The sequence below is a fragment of the Hemitrygon akajei genome, chromosome 5 (assembly GCF_048418815.1).
Source record: "Hemitrygon akajei chromosome 5, sHemAka1.3, whole genome shotgun sequence".
NCBI lineage: Eukaryota > Metazoa > Chordata > Chondrichthyes > Myliobatiformes > Dasyatidae > Hemitrygon > Hemitrygon akajei.
This window is the reverse complement of record NC_133128.1, coordinates 65,562,638-65,583,538: the sequence shown is the minus strand read 5'-3', so window position 1 is coordinate 65,583,538 and position 20,901 is coordinate 65,562,638. Positions and strand designations below refer to the sequence as shown.

At 41.1% G+C, this 20,901-nt stretch overlaps 1 protein-coding gene across 16 annotated transcripts in view; it reads left to right on the top strand.

Annotated features, from left to right (window-relative positions):
* The window catches only part of tab3 (TGF-beta activated kinase 1 (MAP3K7) binding protein 3), a 149,548-nt gene that overhangs the window by 25,426 nt on the left and 103,221 nt on the right, over positions 1–20,901 (top strand). The window lies entirely within an intron of this gene.

The window sequence follows — 20,901 nt, the reverse complement described above, 5'->3', positions numbered from 1 at the left end:
AGACCTGGTATCCTGCTCTAGAAACTGAGAAACTGCCTCGAATTACTCTACTGCATAGCCCTCTATTTTCTAAGTTCCATGTACCTATCCAAGAGACTCTTAAAAGGACCCTATTGTATCCACCTCTACTAACGTTGCTGGCAGTGCATTCTATGTATCAGCCTCTCTGTGAAAAATTTATCCCTGACATCCCCTCTGTACCTACTCCCAAGCACCTTAAAACTATGCCTCCTCGTGTTAGCCATTTCAGCCCTGGGAAAATGCCTCTGCTATCCACATGAACAATGCCTGTTATCATCTTATCCACCTCGATCAGGTCACCTCTCATCCTCCGTTGCTCCAAGGAGAAAAGGCTAAGTTTACTCAATCTATTCTCATAAGGCATGCTCTCCAATCCAGGCAACATCCTTGTAGATCTCCTTTGCACTCTCTCTCTATAGTATCCACATCCTTCTGTAGTAAGGTGACCAGAACTGAACACAATACTCCAAGTAGGGTCTGACCAAGGTCTTATATAGCTGTACCGTTACCTCACGGCTCTTGAACTCAATCCCATGGTTGAATACCAACACACCATATGCCTTCTTAACAACACTGTCAACCTGTGCAGCAGCTTTGAGTGTCCTATGGACACGGACCTCAAGATTTCTCTGTTCCTCCACACTGCCAAGAGTCTTGCCATTAATATTCTATTCTGTCTTCAAATTTGACCTACTAAAATGAACCACCTCACACTTATCTGCGTTGAACTCCGTCTGCCACCTCTCAGCCCAGTTCTGCATCCTATTGATGTCCTGCTATAACCTCTGACAATCTTTCAGACTATCCACAATACCCCCTACCTTTGTCTCATCAGCAATCTTACTAATCCACTCTTCTACTACTTCATCCAGGTTGGCTTGCACCTCACCTTGTGCAGCTGGATCCTAGACTTTCTGTTGGATCACTGACAGGTGGTAAGGATAGGCTCCCTCAGCTCTGCCTCTCTGATCCTCAACACAGGTGCCCACAAGGATTGAGTTCTGAGTCCCCTTCTTTACTCCCTTTACACCCATGACTGTACTACATCATGCAACTCCAATCTGCTAATCAAATTCACAGATGACACGACTTTGATCGACCTTATTTCTGGTGGTAATGAGACAGCCTACAGAGGAGAGGTTGACACCCTGACACAGTTGTGCCAGGATAACTACCTCTCCCTCAATGTCCAAAAAAACAAAAGAGCTGATTGTGGATCACAGGAGGAACGGAAGTCAACATCAATGGGTCTGTAGTTGAGGGGGGAAGTAGTTTCAAATTCCTCGGTATGCATATCACCAATGATCGCACCTGGACTGTACACACTGGCTTTGTGGCAAAAAAAGCACAGCAGCGTCTCTTCCACCTCAGGCGACTGAAGTTTGGCTTGGGCCCCCAAATCCTCCCGACGTTCTATAGGCACACCATTGAGAGCATACTGTCTGGCTGTATCACCACTTGGTATGGGAACTGCACCAATCTTGATCACCAGGCACTGCAGAGAGTGGTATGGACAGCCCATGCATCTGTGAATGTGACTTCCCTCTATTGAGGACGTTTATAGCCATAGGTGCAGAAAGGCAGCCTGGAAGATTATCAAGGACAGCTTCTTCCTAAAAGCCATTAGACTTTTAAATTTACATGTCTGTACATAACAATAATGCAAAGATTTTTACTCCTTCACATTGTGGAATGAATGTAAGATTTAAATAATTCTAAACTTTAAAAATCCCAGAGCAGATCCTTGCAGAACACCACTGGTCACCGACCTCCATGCAAAATACGAACCATGTAGAACCACACTTTGCCTTCTGTGGGCATGCCAATTCTGGATCCACAAAACAAGGTCTTGGATCCCATGCCTGCTTATTTTCTGAATGAGCCTTACATGGGGAACCTTATCAAATGCCTTACTGAAATCCATATACCCTACGTCCACTGCTCTACCTTCAATATGTTTTGATTATTTTTGATCGAATTATTCAGTCAGGCTCGTAAGACAAGACCTGCCCCTGACAAAGCCATGCTGACTATCCCTAATCAGATAATGTCTCTCCAAGAATAGAAGAGTGCATGACAAAAAAACTAAGCTACAGAAATAATGAAAAAAGGAATAACAAACTTGTGTGACTTGGCTTCATCCCTTGAGGCACTGGTAGTGTTTATAACTATCTTTTGTATTTTATATTCTGATGGAAGCCCTGAATTCGGGGCTCGTTGTTGCTACTCAACTTCTGAAGTGATCTGTTCCATTGCAATCTACAGACAGTAAGCCTTGACCATAGTGATATCATCCTTGTTCATAAATTGCAACAATGAAGTAATGTTAGAGGATTGCCTTAATGTTGAGAGTCACGTGCCTGGCATTAATTGGATAACTGGGGCATTGATGATGAGCAAAGCTCTGTTCAGTTTATTTCTTAAAAGTATTTTATTTAGAGATACATCATGGTACCTGGGCCTTCTGGCCCAGTGAGCCCACACCATTCAGTTACACCGTGATCAATTAACCAACTAGTCCGTATGTCTCTGGAATGTGGGAGGTAATGGGAGTCCGGAGGAAACCCACACCATCATGGGCTGAACATAGAAACTCCTTACGGACAGTAGTGGAATTGAATTTGGGTCACTGGCACTGTAATAGTATTACACTAACTACAATATTCTTATTGTTTGGATTTTTCAATTGCCTTTCTATGAAAAGATTTGCATTAAAATATTACTTTGGAATACTTGAGTGCTTTGCTTGGTTAACAGCCACACTTTGCATTGTTGCAAGGAGAAGGGTGAGGCAAAAGCCTTGTGTAGCCTCTGATCCCTGGAGTTGAATTGTGAGAGCATTGTTTTCCAATAAAATCATTTGTTTGGTAGTGTAGCAACCTTCTCCACACTTGCTGTCTTCCCCACAAAATAAATATAAGGTGGATTTGCAAGTGTGTGCTTCTGTTTGTGCATTTTCCATTTGATAAATTTGTTTTCAGATAAAACAACTGGTCAAAAATCTTCTCTAATTACTTCGCATTCAGAATGATAATGAAATTAATTCTTGTTTTTCCCATGTCTTCCTGATAACTGTGACTTCTTGTCCCAGGTTACATAGTTCATTTATTGTAAGCCTGCTCAAAGGAGATTTGACTTCTGAAAGGAAGAAAGACAAAACTGATCTTAACATTTAGACAAAGAACATAAGAAAGCCAGGAATTAGTTCTATGCATTTTCATGCCCTCTACCTTTGAGTAAAATTATGGCTGATGTTTTACCACAATGCCACTTCCTGTCATCACCCCATATCAGATTTCCCCCTCCGTTCATTGCAAAATATCTGATAATTTACTAAACAGAGATTTTGTTTTGTTTTGTTTCTTTTAACGCAAAAGGCATCTTCTGAAAATTTGTATACACAATATCTTTAACATTTAAGCATTAGAAATAGAAGTAAATCATATCCTTTTAATCCTGCAATATTGTTGAGTGATGTTATTGCTGATATGACATCTTGCACTGTTTCTGCTTTCCGTGTTTGTCCATTGCATTGTTTAAAAGTTGGCCTCTGCCGTGATTGTACTTAATTATTCAGTGTACATAGCAAAGCATTTCAGAAACATTTGAGGCAAAAAAATCTGTCTGATCATGGTCTTAAATGGTTGAGTTATTATAGTGAGCCCTTTCATCCTGCTTTTATAGTCTTTCACAGGAAAATATCATCACTCCACCTCCCATCTCAGCCTTCTCCAAATCTTGTGTTGCAATGTGATGGCCTCTCGTGTGCACAAACTTCAATTTGCAATTTGACTCATTTTGAGTGTTTGTTCCTTTGTGATACAAGTAATTCCAGGAAACAAACATTTACATTTTTTCAAGTCAATAATATCCTTTTAAAAGAAATCTAAGCCATTGTCAGTCCTTGTGTGTTTCCCTGTACAGTTGTGACATCACCAGACTACAGATGCACTACTAGCGAGTCGAGCAGCATCTGTGGAAACCAGTGGATGGTCAATGTTTTGGGTTGAGATCCTGCAAAACTTGTTACTCTTCTACTCCACCTTCACAATTGAGGCCAATATTGCATTTGTCTGCTGCACTTACGAGTTAAACCTGTAGTTTGTAAGACCTTAGGTTTCTATGAACAACAATGACATTGGTATTTAAAGACTCATTTCATTTAACAAAATTTCATAATAGGTGTGCCCACATTAGACAGCTTTTGACATTTCATTCCTTACTCATTTCACCTTTGCCAATCTTTTTGCAGACTATATGCTTCTTTCATATCTTGATGTCAGCAAGATATGTGCAACCCTTTCTTCCAAAAGCTTGGACTGCATGAGTTCTGTATGCATCTATCAGGAAAGCACAAGGGTAGAAGCTCCTTCAAGAACATTTCCTTGGTCTCCATATCTTTCTGATCAGTTATTAAACCCTGCTGTCTTTGCTCACTGAAAAATGGCTTAGTATAATTTAATGTAAGGGATTGCAATGTACTTTTAATTCCAAGAACATTGCGTTGGGCAATCCACATCAGAGGTGTGTAAAAAGAGCTACCTTTTAATCAGGACAGCGATTGAGATTTTAAAAGCATGGCTTTACGGCAGTTTCTCTGAATTGAGGAGAGACCAATTAGCAAGGGGGTTTCATTAGAAAGGGCCTATAACAAGTACAAGCGGAGCAGCCATCCTTTTGGAGTGTGCCAGTCTTTAGAGTGACTTTGGCTTATCAGGCTTGGGTGAGGTAAAGTATCTTGTAAGTTGCTCTCTTTCTGTTCTTATTTGTTCATTCTTCATCTGTTAGGGCAGGGGTCATAAACCTTTTTTGTACCCTGGACTGGTTTAATATTGACAATATTCTTGAGGACTGGCTGACCGTGGGTGGGGGTGTTAATCACGACTGGAATATAGGTGGTAAGTCAACTATAAGCGGCTAATACACTTAATTTTGTTTCTAAAAGGGCTTATCTAACAAATTTAATGTTAAATACACAGCGCATATTTTCCATGCATGAATATAGTGATAAGTCGATTATAACTCGCTTATAAGTCAATAGCATCATAATATTTTACGTAACGTTTGGCTATTAAGCACACAGCGCATATTTTCCTTGTATGAACATATAAAATCATTGCAACACACCAATATCGCTGAATCAGTGGGAGCCCTGGGCTTGTTTCCCTGTAAAAAGATGGTCCCATCGAAGGGTGATGGGAGACAGCGATACTCAAAGGGAGTTCCTTCTGTCCAGTCTATTCTGCAATGTAGTATTCATTGCAGAAAACCCTGCTTCGCACAGATATGATGTTGGAAATGGAAGCAACGTTTTCAGTGGCTATCTCAGGATATTCAGCCTTGACTTTGATCCAGAATGCCGGCAGAGATGTTACGTCAAACATACTTTTCAGCCCACCGTCATTTGAAAGCTCAAGTAGTTGATCTTCTTTCCGCGCTGACATGGATGATTCACCAGGGACATTCACAAATGGGTCACGGACCCTTTCCTTTGCACGTCTTGGGTCATTTGCGGTTGGGAAGTAACGCTCAAATTCTGTCGACAGTGAAGATGGTTGATAGCTCACCAGCTATGAGAAGGACGGTGCAGCCTCAGTCTCTCCCAGAATCCCAGCTAATGTTGGGAACATGTCAAATATGCCACTGTCCACTCACTGCCCCCACAGTTCCAGTTTGGCTTTGAAAGCAGACACTTTATCTGCCAACTTGAAGACAGTTGTCATTCTCCCCTGAAGTGACAAATTGAGTTCATTGAGCAGGTTGAAGATGTCACATAGTTACGCAAGTTTTGCTATCCACTCCTTGTCACTGAAGTGTGCTGCTAGTGGTGACTTTTTCCTGAAAGAAATCTTTGTAGCAGCTCTCTTAACTCAAAAACTCTGGCCAGGGCTCTCCCCCTTGATAGCCACCTGACTTCAGAAAGGGTTTGTGCTCTGCATCCATTTCCTCGCAAAGCTGCTCAAACAGACACGAGTTCAAGGCTTTTGCTTTGATGTGATTGATAGCTTCAGCAACGTCACTGTTAAGATCAGGTGACATTTTCAGCTAGCCAGCATTTCCCTGTGTATGACACAGTGTGTAGACTGGCATTCAGGAGCAACCTCTTTGACTCGGGTAGTGAAACCAGACAGCCGTCCAGTCATAGCTGCAGCCCCGTCTGTGCATATTCCAACACAGAATGACCAGTTTGCCTGACATGTAATCATTCAAAGACTTGAATAGCTTTGCTCCAGTTGTTAGTTGGCAGCGGCAGTGCATACAACATATCCTCGTGCACATCATCTTGAAATATATATCGCACATAAACCAGCAATATTACCTTCTTGTTGACATCGGTAGATTTGTCGACCTGGATAGGATACCATGGTGACTTGTTAAGCTGTTCCAACAGCTGTGCTTTGATATCCTCCGCTATGTCATCGATTCTCCTTGAAACTGTGTTAGCTGAAAGAGAAACCTGTGCCATCTTGTTAGCTGCAGCTTCTCCCAACAGTTCACGGCACATGTCCTTGGCAGCAGGCAGAATCAATTCTTCACCAACAGTGAAAGGCTTCTTAGCCTAGCACTATGGCTAGCCACTAAGCACGATGCTCTCAGAGCAGCAGCATTTGTGGAGGTGGTGGCTCTCAGCACTTGCTTCTGTCCTGCTTGCTCATGTTTTTTTCCACTCAAGACTCAACGGGTTTGTCTTTAAGTGCATGCCAGGAAGGGTAAGAACAGGGTGATTTAACAGGTGAATGTGCATGTGAGGAATTGGTGCAGGGGGCAGGGGTTCAGATTTATGAATCATTGGGATCTCTTCTGGGGAGGGTATGACCTATACAAAAGGGATGGGTTACACCTGACAGGGGTCCAATATCCCTGCGGGCAGGTTGGCTAGAGTTGTTTGGGTGGGTTTAAACTAATATGACGGGGTTGGGAACTGGTGTGATGGTGCTGAAGATGAGGTACCATAGATTCCGGACTACAGAGCGCACCTGATTAAAAGCCGCTGGCTCTAATTTTAGAAATAAAATCAATTTTTTACTTGTAAAGGCCGCACTGGATTTTCGGCCGCAGGTGTCCCACGTTGTAATATGAGATATTTACACAGAAAGATATTACACGTGAGGATTTTTTAACTTTTAATTAAATCCATATGGTAACAAAAACAAATACATATTGCAAATGCTTTTTTTCGAACCGTGCCCGTAACGCGGCTACTTTTAAATATACATTGCGTATACTTCTTTACTGAACAACATTCCAATATCTCCTAACGACTGGTAAAAAATATATATACTGCAGCCTACCAGGAAAAGTTATTGATCGCCTTTAACTTAAAAGCAGCGTTTTCGCTCCGCCGCTCCCCCCCCGCCGTCCCGTTTATCGCAAACGGCATTTAAAAGCAGCGTTTCGCTCGGGTCTAATGCCCCCTCCTTCCCGTTTATCGCAAACCGGTATCCCACAAGACGCGGCGAAACCGGGTGTGACGTCATAGCATCCCGCGATGTAGTACAGAAAACAAATATAGTTAAAACTCTTCTAACTTTAACTAGAAAATGAATTACTAAGCGAAAATATTATAAACTAAATAACTGCCATAAAGGCAGCACAATGCTTTTCTTCAAGTGTTTTCCATGTTGATGAGAGTGAGTACAAATGACTGATTTACAATAATTTAATTGTGAAAGTGCGCTTGATTTATCGTACAATTTCATTGGACCTCTGTGAACTACTCATCAATTTTATTGGTCTACTGTTACGAGGCAAAATGTTTTCGGCGGCATGAAAAAAAAAATACATTAGCCGCTCCGTTTTAAAGGCCGCAGAGTTCAAAGCTGTTCAAAATGTGGGAAAAAAGTAGCGGCTTAAAATCCGGAATCTACGGTAGTTGCTTTACAAACAGGCAATGTGTAGTGAGACTCCTGGCAAGGAGAGGCTGATGATAGTATAAAATTGCAGTCAACAGGTAAAGAATGAAAATGTTATATTTGAATGCGAGCAGTATATGGAATAAGGTAATTGAGCTTGTAGCGCAGCTACAGTTTGGCATGTATGATGGTGAAGGCATCCCTGAATCATGGCTGAAAGAAAATTATAGCTGTGAGCTTAATGTCCAAGGATAGATATTGTATCAAAAGGACAGGCAGGAGGCCAGAAGGGGGTGGTGTTGCTCTGTTGGTAAAAAATGAAATAAAATCATTAGAAAGAGGTGACATAGGGGCAGAAGGTTGTGATTCGTTGTGGATAGAGCTAATGAACTGCAAGGGTTAAAAAGACCCTAATGGGAGTTATATACTGACCCCCAGACAGCATTAAGGATGTCTACAAGTTATAACAGGAGATAGAAACTGCATGCCAAAATGGCAATGTTACAATATTCATGGAGGATTTTAGTCTGCAGGTAGATTGGGAAAATCAGGTTGGTGCTGGATTCAAAGGGGGAATTTCGAGAATGCCTATGAGAGGGCTTTTTAGAGCCGTTTGTGGTTGAGGCCATGAGGGGATCAACTATTCTAGATTGGGAAAATGATCATAATATCAATTTCACCCTGAAATTTGTGAAGGAGAAGCTAAAGTCAGATGTATCAGTATTACAGTGGAGTAAAGGGAATTGCAGAGTCATGTGAAGGGAGTTGGCCATAGTTGATTGGAAAAGAACAGTGGCAGGAAGGATGGTAGAGCAACACTGGCTGGAATTTCTGGAAGCAATTCAGAAGGCAAAGGATATATAAATCCCAAAGAGGAAGATGCATCCTAAAGGCAAGATGACACAACTGTGGCTAACAAGAGAAGATGAAGCCAACATAAAAGCCAAAGAAAGGGCATATAATAGACAAGAATTAGTGGGAAGTTAGAGGATTGGGAAGCTTTTAAAGATCAACAGAAGGCAACTAAAAAGAATATTAAGATAAAGATGGAATACAAAAATAGACTAGTGAAATAATATTAAAAGTGATACCAAAAGTTTCTTCAGATACATAGTGTAGAGGAAGCTGAGAGTGGACACCAGACCCCTGGAAAACTATGCTGGAGATATAGTAATGGGTACGAGGAAATGGCAGATGAACTGTATAAGTATTTTGCATGTCTTCACTGGAAGACACCAGCAGTATGGTGGAAGTTCCAGGTGTCAGGGTTCATGAAGTGTGTGAAATTACCATAACGAGAGAGAAAATCCTTGGGAAATAGAAAGGTATGAAGGTAGATAAGTAATCTAGACCAGGTGGTGTATACCCCTGGGTTCTGAAAGAGGAGGCTGAAGAGATTGTGGAGGCATTAGTAATAATCCTTCAAGAATCACTAAATTCTGGAAGACTGGAAAGTTGCAAATGTCACGCCACTCTTCAAGAAGGGAGAGAGGTGGAAGAAAGTAAATTATAGGCAAGTTAGTCTGACCTCATGGGTTGGGAAGATATTGGAGTCAGTTGTTAAGAATGTGGCTTTGGGATACTTGGAGGCACATAATTAAATATACTGTAGTCAGTATGGTTTCCTCAAGGGAAAATCTTGCCTGACAAATCTGTTGGAATTCTTTGAAGAAATAACGAGCAGGATAGACAAAAGAGTTCTGTACTTAGATTTTCAGAAGGCCTTTGACAAGGTGCCACACATGAGACTCCTTAACAAGCTACGAGCCCATGGTATTACAGGAAAAACAGGAAGAAGGATAAAACAGTGGCTGGTTGGCAGGAGGCAAACAGTGGGAATAAAGGGAGTCATTTCGGGTGACTAGTGGTGTTTCACAGAACTCTGTGTTGGGACAGATTTTTTTTGTTGTATGTCAGTGATTCGGATGATTGAATTGATCGCTTTTTTGCAAAGTTTGCAGTTGAAATGGAGATAGCTGGAGGGACAGGTAGTTTTGAGGAAGTAGAATAGCTATGGAAGGATTTGGACAGATTAGGAGAATGGGCAAAGAAGTGGCAAATGGAATACAGTGTCAGGAAGTGTATGGTTATGTACTTTGTTAGAAGAAATGAAAGGGTTGACTGTTTTCTAAATGGAAAGGAAATACAAAAATCTGAGGTGCAAAGGGACTTAGGAGTCCTTGTGCAAGATTCCCTAAAGTTTAATTTGTGGGTTGAGTCAATAGCGAGGAAGGCAAATGTGATGTTAGCATTCATTTCAAGAGGACTAGAATATAAAAGCAAGGGTGTAATGTTGAGACTTCATAAAGCACTGGTGAGGCCTCACTTGGAATAGTGTGGGCAGTTTTGGGCCCCTTATCTTAGAAAGGATGTGCTGAAACTGGTGAAGGTTCAAAGGAGGTTCACGAAAATGGGTCCAGGATTGAACAGCTTGTCATGTGAAGAGCGTTTGGCAGCTCTGGGCCTGTATTCACTGGAATTCAATGGTGAAACTGGTGAAAGGCCTTGATAGGGTGGATATGGCAAGGATGTTTCTTATGGTTGGAGAATCAAGGACCAGAGGACATAGCCTCAGAATAGAAGTGCTTCCTTTTAGAACAGAGAGGAATTTCTTCAGCCAGAGAGTGGTGTATCTGTGGAATTTGTTGCCACTGGCAGCTGTGGAGGCCAAGTCTTTATGAGTATTTAAGGTGAGGTTGATAGATTCTTGATTGGTCAGGGCATGAAAAGATACGGGGGAAGACAGGAGATTGGGGCTGAGAGGAAAAATGGATCAGCCATGATGAAATGATGGAGAGACTCGACAGACCAAATGGCCTAATTCTACATCTATATCTGTGGTCTAAATCTGTCAGATATATTATGGCCTAAATGTTTTGATCTCAACTGTATTTAATTACCCCTGTTAATTTTGTTTGTGCACTTTTAAACATTCCGGACACACATCAAACTTGACTGGAAGGTTGATTTCAAGTTTTTGCAAATTCTTCATTAACTGCACAAAATGAAGTCAGGATCTTTAACTGAGTTCCATCAACTACAACTACATAGTCAACACTAACTGCATTGCTTTGTCTCTACTCATCTTGTGTTCCTTACTCTGATTATGAAGTAACTGTGCTAAGTGAAATACAGTGCACATTTCATATCTCTCCTAATTTTTCATTGTCCACAATGTCTTCTAGTATACATGGCTCTGTTATTTTTCTTTTGTAAGGTAATTAATTCACTATTTCCTGATCAAGTTTTTCTGGGTCTTCTCTTCATGCTTCTTTATATATGCCTTGAATGACTTCTATATCATTCTGACTGGCTGCATAACTGTCAGGTATGGTGAGGGGGGGGGGGGGGGTGCTGCACAAGATCAAAATAGAAACATAGAAAAACTACAATGCAATACAGGCCCTTCAGTCCACAATGCTGTGCTGAACATGTACTTACTTTAGAAATTACCTAGAGTTATCCATAGCCCTCTATTTTTTCTAAGCTCCATGTACCTATCCAGGAGCCTCTTAAAAGACCCTATAGTATCCACCTTCACCACAGTCGCCAGCAACCCATTCCATGCACTCACCACTCTCTGTGTATTAGAACAAACAAACTTACCGCTGACATCCATTCTGTACCTACTTCCAAGCACCTTAAAATTATGCCTTCTCAGGTTAGCCATTTCAGCCCCGGGAAAAAGCCTCTGACTATCCACAGATCAATGCCTCTCATCATCTTGTACACCTCTATCAGGTCACCTCTCATCCTCCGTCGCTCCAAGGAGAAAAGGCCAAGTTCACTCAGCCTATTCTTGTAAGGCATGCTCCCCAATCCAAGCAACATCCTTGTAAATCTCCTCTGCACCCTTTCTGTAGTTTCCACATACTTCCTGTAGTAGGGTGACCAGAACTGAGCACAGTACTCCCAAGTGGGGTCTGACCAGAGTCCTATACAGCTGTAACATTACATCACTGCTCTTGAACTCAATCCCTTGGTTGATGAAGACCAATGCATCGTTAGCCTTCTTAACCACACAGTCAACCTGTGCAGCAGCTTTGAGTGCCCTATGGACAAGGATTCCAAGATCCGTCTGATCCTCCACACTGCCAAGAGTACTATATTCTGCCATCATATTTGACCTACCAAAATGAACCACCTTACAATTCTCTGGGTTGAACTCCATCTGCCACTCCTCAGCCCAGTTTTGCATCCTATCAATGTCCTGTTGTAACCTCTGACAGCCCTCCACACTATCCACAACACCCCCAACCTTTGTCATCAGCAAATTTACTAACCCATCCTATCACTTCTTCATCCAGGTCATTTGTAGAAATCACAAAGAGAAGGGGTCACAGAACAGATCCCAGAGGCACACCATTAGTCACCAACCTCCATGCAGAATATGACCCGTTTACAACCAGTCTCTGCCTTCTGTGGGCAAGCCAGTTCTGGATCCACAAAGCAATGTCCCCTTGCATCCCATGTCTCCTTACTTTCTCAGTAAGCCTTACATGGGGTACCGTATCAAATGCCTTGCTGAAATCCATATACACTACATCTACTGCTCTACCTTCATCAATGTGTTTAGTCACATCCTCAAAAATTTGAATCAGGCTTCTAAGGCATGGCCTGCTTTTGACAAATCCATGCTGACTGTTCCTAATCACATTATGCCTCTCCAAATGTTCATAAATCCTGTTTCTCAGGATCTTTTCCATCAACTTACCAACCACTGAAATAAGACTCACTGGTCGACAATTTCCTGGGCTGTCTCTACTGCCTTTCTTGAATAGGGGAACAACATCTGCAACCCTCCAATTCTCTAGAACCTCTCCTGTCCCCATTGATGATACAAAAATCATCAGCAGAGGCTCAGCAATCTCCTCCCTCGCCTCCCACAGTAGCCTGGGATATTCCTTGTCCAGTCCCAGAGACTTATCCAACTTGATGCTTTCCAAAAGTTCCAGCACATCCTCTTTCTTAATGTCTATATGGTCAAGTTTTTCAATCTGCTGTAGGTCGTGCTTACAATCGTCAAGGTCGTTTTCCGTAGTGAATACTGAAGTAAAGTATTCATTAAGTACCTTCGCTATCTCTTCCGGTTCCGTACACACTTTTCCACTGTCACACTTGATTGGTCCTACTTTCTCACGTCTTATCCTCTTGCTCTTCATATACTTGTAGAATACTTTGGGGTTTTCCTTAATTCTGCTCACCAAGGCCTTCTCATGGCCCCTTCTGGTTCTCCTAATTTCATTCTTAAGCTCCTTCCTGCTAGCCTTATCATTTTTTTAGATCTCTATCATTATGTAGTTTTTTGAACCTTTCGTAAGCTTTCCTTGTCTAGATTTTGTACAGCCTTTACACCATGGTTCCTGTACCCTACCATCCTTTGCCTGTCTGATTGGAATGTAACTGTGCAGAACCCCATGCAAATATCCCCTGAATATTTGCCACATTTCTGCCATACATTTCCCTGAGAACATCTGTTTCAAATTTATGCTTACATGTTCCTACCTGATAGCTTCATATTTTCCTTTACTCCAATTAAACGCTTTCCTTACTTGTCTGTCCCTATTCCTCTCTAATGCTATGGTAAAGGAGATAGAATTTTGATCACTATCGCCAAAATTCTCTCCCAGTGACAGACCTGACACCTGACCAGGTTCATTTCCTAATACCAGATCAGGTATAGTCTCTCCTCTTGTAGGCTTATCTACATATTGTGTCAAGAAACCTTCCTGAACACACCTAACAAACTCCATGCCACTTAAACCCCTTGCTCTAAGGAGATGCCAATCAATATTGGGGAGATTAAAATCTTCCACCACAACAACCCTGTTATTATCAAGGGTACTAGCCTCCATAGTATCCAAGACATCTTCAAGGAACAGTGCCTTAGGCAGTGCCTATCATTAAGGATCCCCACCATCCAGGGCATACCCTCTTCAGATTCTTACCATGAGGAATGAGGTACAGATGCCTGAAGGCACACACTCAGTGATTCAGGAACAGCTTCTTCCCCTCTGCCATCCGATTGCCAAATGGACATTGAACCTATGAATACTATCTCACTGCTATTTTATTTCTATTATTTTGCACTAATTTAACTTAACTATATATTTATAAGTAACTCAGATTTTTTCCTCTATATTAATCATGTATTTCATTGTCCTGCTGCCATAAAGTTAACAAATTTCATGACATGTCGGTGATAGTAAATCTGATTAAGATTTGTCACCTGCTGTATTTTTTTGAAGTTAAATTTTCTTTTGTTTCCCAAAGATCTCTTGCGCAGCTACTGGTGGAAATCTTGTCTGCTTTCGGCTGCTGTTACTTGTATTCATTTGCAACATGTTCTCTATGATTTACTTTATAGTTCATCTGGACTGGTTCATTTTCATCTTTGTTGAACCAGAAGGAAATTCAGTTTGAAGTGTGAATATTTGACACATTCAGAATCAGAATCGGGTTTATTATCACTGGCATGTGACATAAAATTTATAGCAGTAATTCAGTGCAATACATAATCTAGCAGAGATAAAATATAAATTAATAATAATAAATAAACAAGTAAATCAATTACATATATTGAATAGATTTTTAAAATCGTACGAAAACAGAAATGCTGTATATTTTTTTAAAAAGTAAATTTGTGTCCAAAGATTTAATGTCCATTTAGGAATCAGATAGATGGCAGAGGGGAAGAAGCTTAGCAGCAGCAGTTCAATGCAATACATAATCTAGTAGAGAAAAATAATAATAATAATAATAATAATAATAAACAAGTAAATCAGTTACGTATATTGAATAGATTTTAAAAACGTGGAGAAACAGAAATACTGTATATTTTTTAAAAATGTGAGTTAGTGTCCAAAGATTCAATGTCCATTTAGGAATCGGATGGCAGAGGGGAAGAAGCTATTCCTGAGTTGCTGAGTGTGTTCCTTCAGGCTTCTGTACCTCCTACCTGGTGGTAACAGTGAGAAAATGGCATGCCCTGGATGCTGGAGACCCTTGAAAATGGACGCTGCCTTTCTGAGTCACTGCTCCCTAAAGATGTCCTGGGTACTTTGTAGGCTGATACCCAAGATGGAGCTGACTAGATTTACAACCTTCTGCAGCTTCTTTCGCTCCTGTGCAGTAGCCCCTCCACACTAGACAGTGATGCAGCCTGTCAAAATGCTCTCCATGGTACAACTATAGAAGTTTTTGAGTTTGTTTTTTGATGTCCCAAATCTTTTCAAACTCCTAATAAAGTATAGCCGCTGTCTTGCCGTCTTTATAACTACATCAATATATTGGGACCAGATTAGATTCTCAGAGATATTGACACCCAGGAACTTGAAGCTGCTCACTCTCTCCACTTCTGATCCCTCTGAGGATTGGTATGTGTTCCTTCGTTTTACCCTTCCTGAAGTCCACAATCAGCTCTTTCGTCTTCCTGTCATTGAGTGCCAGGTTGTTGCTGCGGCACTACTCCACTAGTTGGCACATCTCACGTCTGTACGCCGTCATGTCACTACCTGAGATTCCGCCAACAATGGTTGTATTGTTAGCAAATTTGTAGATGGTATTTGAGCTATGCCTAGCCACACAGTCATGTGTATGCAGAGAGTAGAGCAGTGGGCTAAGCACACACCCCTGAGGTGTGCCAGTGTTGACATTTGTATTGGAAGTTCATATGTCAAAGTACAGAATATTTTTTCAAAAACATGAAAAATCAATGGTTGGACAAAGCATTTCTTTAAAGCTATTGTTAGTTAAGGCTGTAGTGTTGCAGTAAATAGGTTTTGTGGTTTTATTCTGAAAATAATCCTGATACAGGCAATTAAGCTGTTGGTTTGGTCAAGTTTCAAGTTGTGCATGTTCTTTCACAACCCCTGTGTGTTTCTGAAATGTGGACTCAATTTGAATATCCCTTTTGGACTTTGAGCCACTGTGGGCCAAGGTCTCCTCTTTGTTGGTGGAGTTATTGCATTCTTCCAAGAGGCTTTGAGAGGAACATTGACTGTTTTTCTTAGCTATTTACATGTGAATGATGTGGCCTGCTAACAGAGGCATTCAGATATGTTTAGGGGTTTCAATGAATGTTGAATTGAATGAGGACGCTAACATTGATTAGTTTGACAGTTGATGTGGATGGTTACAGAGATACTATTGCTGACCTGTCTTGGAATTTGAGGTGCTTACTGCAAAGTTCAAATCTCAGAAGCAGAAAGTGCACTTGTGATAACTGGTGTGATGGGTTTGAGATGGGATGAGGACGGCTTCATCTCTGAGGATCCTCAGAGACTGTTTTGGTGTCTGTTGTATTTCCAGCAGTGGTGTTATAGGGAAGCAAAGTGGATATATGTCAGAACTGGAAGAGTCCTGTTCAGGATTGTGCATTTTGGATCTTTTTCCTGAGTTAGCTAGGGAATAGGGGAAGAACTTGCAGAAGAAGTGGATGGAGTGTCATTTGGATTCTCTGATGTGCATATAGGAGGGAGAGATGGTCGTAGATAGTAATTTCAGAGAGGTAGTCACAACAAAGTTTCATTCAGCCAGATGGGTCTGGGCAGGAATCTCTTATGACTATCTCCCTCTCAAACAGGTATACCAGTTTGGATACCATTGGGGTGGGCATGGACCACAGGGATAGCCTCTCTGGGGAGAATAGTAGCAACAGCCAATTCAGTGGCATCATGGCAGGGTTGGGCAAAATCTTGATGAATGGACCTTTTGATTAGATGCACAAATGGAGATTTCTGTGGCCACAAGTGCAAGTCCATGGTAATGTCTCTGACCAGGCTCACTTCCAGAGCTAGTGGAACTTGCATAAGAGGGACAGCTTGCACCGAAACTGGAGAACCAATATCCTGGTGGGTATTACTGATGCTACTTAGGACAGTTTAGACTGCAGTGGGGTGGGACTCAAATTTAATTTGGAAGAATATCATTTCAATATTTGGGGCAGATGCTTTTGTGGGAATGTCCAGTGAAGTAATGGTATTGTATTTTAGGCCCTAGCGGTCTAGGGGAATTAGAGGAGCAGATAGGTATGGGCTTTGCAGATGGCTGCAGGAATGATAGGGTTGAAATAGCAGATGATTTCAACTTTCCTCCTGTTTACTGAGTGCAAAGTGCCTGAATGGGGTGCAATAATGTAATATGAAGTATGACTCAAGAGTTTGACTGTCAAATGTTATGCACTTCAACAAGTTAAGTGTACTGGATAAGGCAGTACTTGATTGTCAGTTATTGTTACATATCTTATAGATCTAATATGTAGTTAGATTAAATACAATTAAAGTCCTTGATTTGGGAATAATAATTCAATCTCTTCTGAACATTAGAAGGCCACAATGATTTGCCTCTAATCGAATTTAAAAGTATGGAGGAGAAATGCAAGAAACGAGTCATATCTTCATTGCTTGCCTAACATTTGTCAATTGAATTTGTGGGAATGGATCAACTAAATAACTAGAGACCAGTTACTTGTTAATTTGGAAGAATATCATTTCAGTATTTGGGGCAAATGCTTTTGTGAGAATGTCTAGTGAAATAATGGTATAGAGACCAGATGGATACTCAAATTTCAGTTAGGCCATGGATTTTTAAAAACTCAACGTGCAAGTTTTGCTGGAATTGGGTACTTGGAAGAAATTGTAAACAAGTGGATGCAATGATTGATGAGTTTTGTCCACTTGCTAATGAGACTAAGGTCAATGGAGACCCTTGAATTTTCGCAAGAATGCTGACTTTGTGTTGAAATACTTCTGCCAGTGTACCAGTGACTCAGACTTGCAAGTGCAGTCAGAGGCCTTTGGAGATTTATGACTGATAATTTGATGGTTCTTGCAAATTATTTTAAATGGTGCATTGTGTGTGCAGGATGAATACTCAGCTTTGCCTCCTTTTAAGGAACCCAGCAGTAGTCAGGAAAGAAAATAAATGTAGAGTTGAAGAAATAAATGAGTGAGCCAAGCAACTTATTGACAAAAAGATCAATAAAAATGTAAAATAAATTTCTGGAGATAGAAAAAAATGGATGTTATATTTTAAACAATGCAAAGGTTGGTTTAGGCTTTCCCAGGTCCTAGGACGCTGCTATAATTGGTCTTGTTTGAAAGGTGGAAACTTTCTGACCAATGTAAAATTTACTGCATGATTTGGCAAAAGTTAGTTTTGTTATGGTTTTATAATAAACAATGCACATCCTTGACAAAAGGGAATCTAACAGAAATCGGTTGAGGTTTTCTGTTATTTTTTTTGACATAAATGAAAATAACACCAGTAATTTAAGATATTGTCCTGAGAATGTTGAGAGGTCAAGTTCCACAATAACCTTGCTGCATTTTGAGGATTTTGGATGGTATATTTAAGAGCTCTTTGTGCCCTTGCCTTGGCACTATTTGAAATACTCAAAAAAAAAATGTTTACTCTTTTCCCCATTCAACCTTAGGCACACAATGTTGCTTTTCCTACATTGCAAATTGAAATATTTCACTATTCATGAACTGTTTTGAGATTGATGTTGAGGTGTTTTTGTCTTTACTAAACTATGATGTATTCTAATTAATCCATTTGAACCATTTAATTGATATGGCCTTCATTTTAAACAGCATACATTTGAACATAATTTGGTTAAGGAATTAATTGGCACATGTGGCTGAACAGTATTGTATGTTACCAAACTTTCTTATTATTCCAGGAAGCATTAGATTCCAACTTAAGAATTCAGCATGCTTTATCCTTGCAGCCTTCTCAGCAGTTCTTTCTCCCTCGGCTCCAAGTGTAAGTGTAAGGAGATCACGGAGTTCAGTCAGTAAGATCATAAGGAGAGGTTATTTCTTTGCTCCTTTTTCTGAACACCTCAACGAATATCTCTTTAAGTCTGCTTCACTTCATTACACCACCCCCTCAATCACTTGATGCATGCAGATGAAGGGGAGATCTCATAGAAACATTCCAAAAGTTAAAAGCCTGAACAGGTTAGATAAGGCAAAGTTATTCCCATGGTAAGGGAGTCCAGGGCAAGAGGGCACGACTTCAGAATTGAAGGATGTCCATTTAGAACAGAGATGCGGGGAAATTACTTTAGTCCGAAGGTGGTAAATCTGTGGAATTTGTTGCCATGAGCAGCTGTGGAGGCCAAGTCAGTGGGTGTATTTAGGGCAGAGATAGATATTTTCTTGACTTGCCAGGGCATCCAAGGGTGTGGGGAGAAGGCAGGGGAGTGTGGATGACTGGAAGAATTGGATCAGCCCATGATTGATTGGTGGGGCAGACTCGATGGGCCAAATGGCCTACTTCTGCTCCCATATCTTGTGGTCTTATGCGTATCATATACTTGGGCTCTAACTATCTAAGTTCCAGTCAATATATCTGTTATGCTTGGAGCTGGTCACAGGCATCTTCACTAGACAAGTTAAGTCCAGGGTCCTCTGCACTTAACAGAATCAGAATTAATATCACTATCTAATGTATGTAAGAGTTTTACCTGTCTTGTATGTACAATATTAGGTAGGGATAACAATGAGCAGAGACCTCTTTGATCAGCTTCTTAGTTGCTCAGTAAATGCTTGAATTCTGTTTTCCTCTGTTTACCAAATTACTTGCTGTGAGTGAGCTTCTTGAAGTTTCCTACGGAATCTAATTTTGTTTAATCCTGTACATTTACCTCCTTGGTCAAGCATTGTTAACTGCACATTTTTTTCCTCTTGTTCCATGAGCTATTTTTATTTGATTTATATTTGACTTCCTCTTAATTCACTTGTGCTATCACATCAGGTTCCTCTTTATTCACATGTGCTATCACATCAGGTTCTACAAGTCAACAGATGACCCCAGCTCTGGCTTCCTGCGTGTGCGTGTGTGTGTGCGCGCGCATGTTATGTGTTACATTTTACACGTTACACTTTGGAAGGACAAACTCCAAGGCAGAGTACAAAGTAAATGGCAGGATACTTGGTAGTGTGCAGGAACAGAGGGATCTGGGGGTACATGTCCACAGATCCCTGAAAGTTGCCTCACAGGTAGATTGGACAGTTAAGAAAGCTTATGGGGTGTTAGCTTTCATAAGTCGAGGGATAGAGTTTAAGAGTCGTGAGGTAACGATGCAGCTCTGTGAAACTCTGGTTAGGCCACACTTGGAGTACTGTGTCCAGTTCTGGTCACCTCACTATAGGAAGGATGTGGAAGCATTGGAAAAGGTACAGAGGAGATTTACCAGGATGCTGTCTGGTTTAGAGAGTATGCATTATGATCAGAGATTAAGGGAGCTAGGGCTTTACTCTCTGGAGAGAAGGCGATGAGAGGAGACCTGATAGAGGTATACAGGATATTAAGAGGAATAGATAAGAGTAGACAGCCAGCGCCTCTTTCCCAGGGCACCACTGCTCAATACAAGAGGACATGGCTTTAAGGGTAAGGGGTGTGAAGTTCAAGGGGGATATTAGAGGAAGCTTTTTTACCCAGAGAGTGGTTGGTGCGTGGAATGCACTGCCTGAGTCAGTGGTGGAGGCAGATACACTAGTGAAATTTAAGAGACTATTAGACAGGTACAGGTGTCCCCTGCTTTACGAATGTTCGCTTTACGCCACTTTGCTTTTACAAAAGACCTACATTAGTAACCTGTTTTCGCAAAACAGGATTTTCGTTTTTATGAAAATTTTTCCCGTATAACTTAATGGTTCTTTGCTTTATGCCATTTCGGCTTAAGAAAGGTTTCATAGGAACGCTCTACCTTTGTAAAGGGGGGGGACCTGTATATGGAGGAATTTAAGGTGGGGGGATATATAGGGAGGCAGGGTTTAAGGGTCGGCACAACATTGTGGGCCGAAGGGCCTGTACTGTGCTGTACTATTGTGTTCTATGTTGTATCTTCACCAAAGTTCCATTCATCCACCAATACTGTCCTTTGTTGCCCCTGTGTATGCCATCTGATAAAACCTACTGCCTCGTTGCTGTTGATATCTCTCGTGGTCAGTCCAGCACTTAGCTCGACGGACTGCTGCCATTCTCTAAACTTCAGCAAACTTCATAAGTGGTAAAC